This window comes from Nannospalax galili, unplaced genomic scaffold, assembly GCF_000622305.1.
Source record: "Nannospalax galili isolate Female #2095 unplaced genomic scaffold, S.galili_v1.0 scaffold83, whole genome shotgun sequence".
Lineage (NCBI taxonomy): Eukaryota > Metazoa > Chordata > Mammalia > Rodentia > Spalacidae > Nannospalax > Nannospalax galili.
Genome location: NW_008352659.1, coordinates 6,353,644 through 6,360,923, shown reverse-complemented (window position 1 = coordinate 6,360,923; position 7,280 = coordinate 6,353,644). Strand labels below are relative to the sequence as shown.

The 7,280-nt window shown below is 51.6% G+C and overlaps 1 protein-coding gene across 6 annotated transcripts in view; it reads left to right on the top strand.

Moving 5' to 3' along the window:
* Positions 1-576: 576 nt before the first annotated feature.
* The window catches only part of Kat6b (lysine acetyltransferase 6B), a 201,979-nt gene continuing 195,275 nt past the window's right edge, over positions 577-7,280 (top strand). For 3 of the 6 annotated variants that reach the window (XM_029554450.1, XM_017802385.2, XM_008849903.3), the window contains exon 1: positions 1,739-1,949. The gene's annotated coding sequence lies outside the window, so the exon portion shown is untranslated. Of the gene's footprint in view, positions 776-845; positions 965-1,738; positions 1,950-7,280 lie in introns of those variants that run through there. The other 3 variants (XM_008849901.2, XM_029554448.1, XM_029554449.1) reach the window with 3 other exon arrangements.

Here is a 7,280-nt window from a genome sequence, read left to right as displayed (position 1 = left end):
CCCCTGCCCCCCTGCCATCCAGTTGCACAGTCCAGGAAGCACCCAGAACGCGACTCAGAGCTCGCCAGCTCCTCGCAGGCCGGGAGAGGGCATCTTGAGGGGTAGCCTCCCTCTCCAGCCCGCGCCTGACATCCCCACTCCCACCCGAGGATGCCTGTCCGCAGTCGCTGAATGTCACTGCTCCCTCTTCCTCCCGATGAGGGTAGACACAGCTCCTGAGATATCCCCCACCCCCAAATTGCCGCGATAGCCAGAGGGTACAAGGCCCGGGCGAAGGACGAAGTTTGGGGCCCACACCAGCGGGAGGGGGGCGCGTTGGCGAGGACCGCACCTCAGTCCCAGACCTGGCGGGCACACTCCCCGCCCCAAACGGCCCAGGCGTCCCCATCCTCTCGCGGACACCGGCATCCCCGCCCTCCCCCGAGGGAGGCAAGAGGAGCCCCCCGGGGCGGAGGCAGGTACCCCCGGGGCGGAGACTGGGGCGGGCGGGGTCCGGGCTGCGCCCCCGGCCGGGCCAGGCGGGCTAGCGGGCGGCGCGGGGGGAGCGGGGCTGGGCGGCGCTGCCTCGGGCTCTGTGCGCTGCAGCCCGGAGCCGAGGAGGAGGAGGAGGCGGAGGAGGAGAAGGAGGCGGCGGCGGTGGGTCCCGGGCGGGGGGAGCGCGGCGCTGCGGACCCGGGCGGCTGGCAAAGGACGAGGCGGAGGCTGAGGAAGGCAGCGGGGAGACCCCGGCTGCAGCAACAAAGGGCAGCGAGCGATTGGCCGGGCTGCGGGCGAGGTTAGCCGGGGACCGGGGTGGCCGGAGGCAGCGGCGAACGATGCACGTGTTTGCAGACACGGGCGAGTGCGGAGCCGGAGGGGGGGGGGGTGCACGCCCGGCGGGTAGGGGGCTTGCTCCCCCTCGGCATGGGATGGCGAAGAGGCTGCAGCGACATCGTTCTGTCTGCACCGGCCTGGGGCTTGCAGGGTAGGGAATGTGTGTGTGTGTTTGTATGTGTGTGTATGTGCGTGTGTGTGTGTGTATATGTGTGTGTGGGGGGGCAGGATGCGAGCCAGGGGGCGGGCGAGTAGTCGCCCGGGACGGGACAGGAGAGAGGGTGGAGGAGGGGGCGGGATGGAACGCTCCGGGCGGTGCGCCCGTCCGCGCGTTCCGCCGCTGGAGCTGGCGACTGAGAACCTCGAATTTTAACTTCGCGTGCCCGCCCGCGCGCGCTCCCGCCCGCGCCCACCCCTAAATCCTGCGGCCGCCGCCAGCGATCAGCTCTCACACAAACTTTAGCAGCGGGCTAGGGGCTTTGGGGTTGAGTGGGGGAGGGGAGAGGGAAAAGGCTTCTGATTGGCGTCGCATGAAGCCAATAAGGATTCAGCGTCTCTGCTGCGGCCAGATCCAATCCATTTCTAGAGGTGGAGGGGGCGGATAGGTGGAAGTAGAGGTGGCGCGGTGTCTGTGAGAGAGAAAAAGGGCTGGGCCAATAGGTGCCCGGAAGGGGCGGGCCCAACGGTTTGTTGATTGGTACTGGCAGTCGACCCTCCCTGGGGGTGGTGCCGGAGGGGGGAGATGATGGGTCGAGAGGTGTGTCTATGTGGAGACGAGATGACCGGCAGGAACTTGCCCCAATGGGGGGCAGAGTGCTTAGTGAGTGGGTGATGGACAGGCCCGGAGGCCAACGGGTGGCCTCGAGTGTCCGTAGTCTCGTCCAATGGCCCGGCGCCGGGGCGGGGCTGCTGCTCCGGTTTAATGAGACTCCATTGGGCTGTAATCAGTGTCATGTCGGATTCATGTCAACGACAACAACAGGGGGACACAAAATGGCGGCGGCTTAGCTCCTACCCCTGGCGGCGGCGGCAGCGGCGGCGGAGGCGACGGTACCTCCTCCAGGCGGCAGCCGCGGCGTCTTCCTCAGGCAGTAGCAGCGCCCCAGACAAGAGCGGTGGTGGTGGCGCGCGGCTAGGTCTGTCACCCACCCTACGCGTCCCTAGGGGGAGGAGACTGAGCGGGCGGGGGACCCACGGGTGGTGCCGGGGGCTCGCGACGCCCCTCCCACAGGCCTCTGCGCGAGGGTCACCCCGGGGCCGCTCGGGGTCAGGCTGCCCCTGAGCGTGACGGTAGGGGGCGGGGGAGAGGGGAGGAGGGAAAGGCTCCGCCCCCGGCAGGGCCTCCGGGGCAAGGGGCGGCGCTCGGCGGCGGGGGGCGGGGCCGAGCCGGGTGGAGGCGGGCCCCGAGGAGTCGAAAGGAGGGGGCTGGGAGGGGATTTGTGGGAGCGTCTTGGTAGGATCGACGAGGGCCGGAAGAGGGTGTGGACCCGATTGGAGGGGGAAGAGGGGAGGGGCGCGTAGAGGTGGAGATGGGAGAGCAGGGAGGGACGAGGTTTTGGTGATGTGGTAAGGGGACCTAGGGCTGTGTGAGGGAGGGCAGGTGAAGTGATGCCGGCGGGCGAGTTTGCAGTTAACTGGGATCAGGCTAAAGATGAGTTTGGGTGTGGTGGATGTGGAGTTGAGAGAGCATTTGCTGCTTGGGTGTTGGATTTGGGGGGCGGTTACTGGCCCCTGAGGCAGGTCCAAATTGTTGGGAAAGCAATATCAAGCTGAGTCCTCATGTTGGAATAGAAAGAGGTTTGCTAGCCCACTGGTATATGAAACATTAAATAAAAGAAAGGAGGGTGGAATGGTTCTGCTTGGGAGTTTCCGAAAGATGATGCTAAGACACCAGGGCGCACTTAAGTGAGGAAAATAGGGGACAGAGGCTGAGTAGAATTTGAAAAATCCATTGGTAGCAGAGCATCTCCTGGGAACACGTGATTCAGAGGACTAGGGGAAAAGCTGCAGGTGTGGAGAAAAGTGGGCAGGACTAGGCAAAAGGCCTGGGTGGGTATCATCTGGACTGTGCCCTGAGTGACAGTGAAGCCAAGAAAGGTGATTGGGGGACTCTTGTTTGATAGGCTGGATGGCGTAGAGGAAACTTGAGCCAAGTCTTGAAGGTGGGGCAGGAACTGCAAGAGCACAGAGTGTCCCAGAAAGAGGCACCCTGGCTTTGGTAGTTTCGAATTTGCTAGTACTTTGGGGTGGGTAGGCTTCAGGGAGTGGTGAGACAGGGTCAAGGCAGAAGAGGGCAGGTTAAAAATGGCCCTTGTATGCACCATGAAGGAGTTTTAAACCCTACTGTTGGGAGAGAGTGTTGAGATGCAAGAGTAGAAGTTATGATGGGTAGTGATAAAGAAGTGGCAAGTGAGACTTAGTTGTGTTGGCATCATGTCAGTTCTTTGGTGTTCCAAAAAAGTGTATGTGTGTATAATACACACTTTGTGTATGTGTGTGTATGTGGTATATGTGTGTGGTGCATACACATGAGTGTGTGTGCATGTGGATGTGTGCACCTGGAGGCCAGGGCAGGATGTTAATAGGGTGTCTTCCTCTAGCCTGTTCCACCGTCTTTCCTTGATACAGGGTATCTTACTGAACTGGATCTGGCCATTTCACCTTGGCTGGCTGCTCTGCTAGTAAGCTACTGGCATTCACCTAGACCACTGGCAATGCTGGGGTTACCGGCAAGCACAGCCATGCTCAGCTAGGGATTCAAACTTTAGTTTGTCATACTTTGTGAGCATGCAGTCTTTAACCATTGAGCTATCTCCTTGGCCCCAATAAAATGTTTTTTCGGGTTTTGTTTTTGTTTTTGTTTTAGACAAGGTCTTCCTGTACTCCCAGCTGGCCTGGAACTTGCTATGTAGACCAGGCTGGACTTGATCTCACAGAGATCCACGCGCACCTCTGCCTCCTGAGTGCCGGAATTAAAGGCATATGCCACCATACCCAGCTGCACTGTACTTTAAATAGAAAGTACATCCTTCCTGGAAGATCTGTCATACCCTAAATTTTCTGATAATAACTCTAAAGCTAAAACATTTTCTTATTATTATAAATTCATTACACATGTATCAAAATGAATTTGGGCTGTTTTGTTTTTAAGAAGGAATGGGTACCAAGTCAGTAATCTCAGGTAGCAGTAGGTGGATCACATGATTAAGGTTTTCCTTGGCTTGGTATCAAGTAGCCTGGCTACACAGACTGTCTTTAATCTCCCCCAGGTCATAAAGAGCAGTCAGAACTAAAGGCCAGGTCTCCTGTTCCACATACCTAGACTTCAGTATTCCACCACACTGGGTGCCATCCTGTTCTTGATAGAACCTCCCATCAGGAGCGGTGACATCACTTTTGATGAAAGTTTTCCAAGTTAACCAAAAAAAAAAAACAAAAACAAAAACGACTGTCTTTAGATAAATAAGGCCGCGAGGCTTTACATTAAAGGCAGAGCTTAGGGATGACGTGGTCATTAGAAGTTTTGCCTTTTGACTGTAGCTGGGCCTCTGAGCAGAGTAGATGTGATGTGATTGCATTTTATCTTATGCATGACTTGTGAAGGTAGATAGAAGTTGGCAGCTGTAAAATGTGAATGAAAATGAGTAATAAAATCTAGATAACTTCATGTGTTTCAGAAACTTTCTTGGGCTTTTTTTTGTCTTTTGAAAAAGGGTCTTCTTAAGCCCCCAACTGGCCTGAAACTCGCTCTGTAGACTGGGCTGGCCTCGAACTCACAGAGATCCACCTGCCTCTGCCTCCCTAGTGTGCTACCACACCTGGCTTTCTTGGGCTTTTTTAAAAAAACATTTAATGTAAGTGTGTGCTTGTGTGTGTGTCCACGCTTGAGTGTGGAAGTCTGGACAACTTCTACCATGTAGGCCTCAGGTTGTCAGGCTTGGCAACAAGAACTTTGATCCACTGAGCCATTTTGCTGCCCGTTTCTTGGACCTTTCCTATGCCAGTTAGACAAGCCTAAGTGTTCTGGCTGGTAGTTTGTTAGCTAGTTCTATGCAGTAAGCCTTTGATTTCCCACGTGCGTAGATAGAACTGCGTTTATATTAGAGAAGGAAATTGATTAGGAAAGTAGCAAGGTGTATGTTGTAATCAGTCTGCTTGCAGAATGATAAATGAAATCTGGGCAGGAGACATTGGACGGGGAAAGAACTTTTGTATAGTCAGTCCCATCGTTGCTGGATATTTTAGTTGTTTCTGGTTTGGGGCATTATTGAGCAGCGTTACTTTGAGTATCCCTGTGCATGTCATCTGGTGCTCATGTGTACACATTTCTCTTAAGTACACCTAAGATTGGAATTGTTACTTTGTGGCCAAGGCGACCTGGTTTGTAAAGCCTGTCCTCTGCATGCTCATAGTCTGGGTTTGGATGATGAATTGTGTGGTCTGCTTGTCTTTACTTGTTAACTAGTTGAACTGTTTCCCAGAGGGGTCACCAGGGTCACACTCCCTCCAGTCTAACTCTCGGTGGTTTTAGCCAGTCTGATAAATTTTGAATACTGATCATGTTGAGCAGCTTTTTGTGTGTTAGTCATTTAGATTTCCTCATTTGTAAAGGTCCTGCTCCCTCCCCTCTTCTTGTTTAGGACTGCTTCTTTTATTGCTATTTAGAAGTTCTTCTTTTAAAAAGTATTCTTTTAGTATTTTCATTTACATTTCTTTATTGTGTGTGTGTATGTATGTGGGTGCGTGTGCCATGAAGCACGTGTGGAAGTCAGGACAACATTTGAGAGTCGGATCTCTCCTTCCACCATGTGGGTCTCTGGGATCAAACTCAGTCAAGTTTGCCAGGTTTGAGGTGAAGGCCTTTACTCCCCTTTACCTGCTGTACCATCCTGTGGCCTGAAAGTCTTTATTTACTATGAATACAAGTCCCTTGTCCTGTATGTGTGTCACAAATACCTTTTCCATCCTGTGGGTTTTTACTCTCTTTATAATGCCTTATATTTAAAAAATATTTTATTGTTTTTATTTTATGCATATGAGTGTATTACTGCATGTATATAAGTGTACCCATGTCATGCAATGCCTGTGGAGGTCAGAAGAGGGTATCTGAGTCCCCTGGAACTGGAGTTATGGATGGTTGTTAGCTGCCATGCAAGTATGTGCTGGGAACTAAACCTGGGTCCTCTGCAAGAGCAGCCAGTGCTCCTATCTGCTGAACCCTCTCTCCAGCCTGTGATGCCTTTTAATGAACAGAAGTTCTTAATTTTAATGGAGTCATATTTATTGGTTTTTTTTCTTTATGGTTAATTTAGTGCTGTTTGTGTCTTGTTTTAAAGACTCCTTTCTTACCCTGAGGTCAAAAAGTTATTCTATGTAGTATTATCTCCTGAAAGCTTTATTGACCTTTTAAGATGTGTAACTGAGTAAAATATGCTCCTCCTGACCCCAGACTTGCTGCCACAGATCTATTTTTGCCTTTCTTTGCTTTCTTCTGTACTCTGTGTTGAGTTTTTTCTTGTCTGCCGCTATAGCTAAGAGCCAGGTGCTGACTTTCCCTGTCTCTTAGGGGAAAATGGCCAGAGTTCAGCCAGATTAGATTTTACAGGTGTTTGGCTGCCTGGGCTGTGCTGTTCCTTTTCTGAGCTCCTGCTACATGTCTGCCACTGTCCTTGCTTCTTTCATCTTTGTTTCTCACTGACTCCTCCTAATAGTTCTGTAAAACATTCTTGTATTCTAATTTGTACCCACAAGAAACTGAGACTTATGTTGATTTAGTAACGTGTCTGGTATCCCACAGTTGAGGTAGCTGGCAAAGTGGAAACTAGACAGTAAACTCTCTAGAGACTTCTTATTTAAATCACATCAATTTGTTTGAATAGGATTTCTGAAGCCTATTTAAAAAAAATTGTATCAAGGGCTGGAGAGATGGCTCAGCGGTTAAGAGCACTGGTTGTTCTTGCAGAAGATCCGGGTTTGAATCCCAGCACCCACGTGGCAACTAAACAACTGTCCGAAACTCTAGTTCCAGGGGCTCCAACAGCCTCTTCTGTCCTCCGGGCATTGCACAACATGGGTGCACTTACATACATGCAGGCAATACATGCATACACATAAAATAAAAATAAAAATAATAAAAAATTTTTAAAAATGTATCAAAAACAAAACAGAATACCTACTTTACCTTTTTATTTATTTATTTTTTTGTGGTGGTAGGTGTCCAACCCAGAGCCTCTTATATGTCTTATCATTGAGTTACATTTCAGCCCCAACTAGCCTTTTTTTAAAAAAATTTCTTTTAATTTAAATTTTTATTTGTGTGTGTGTATGTGTGTGTGTGTGTGTGTGTGTGTGTGTGAGAGAGAGAGAGAGAGAGAGAGAGAGAGAGAGAGAGAGAGAGATCTGTGTATGGGTGGGCCCACAGAGGCCAAAAGTGGGCATTGGATCCCCCGGAGTTGGGAGTTACAGAC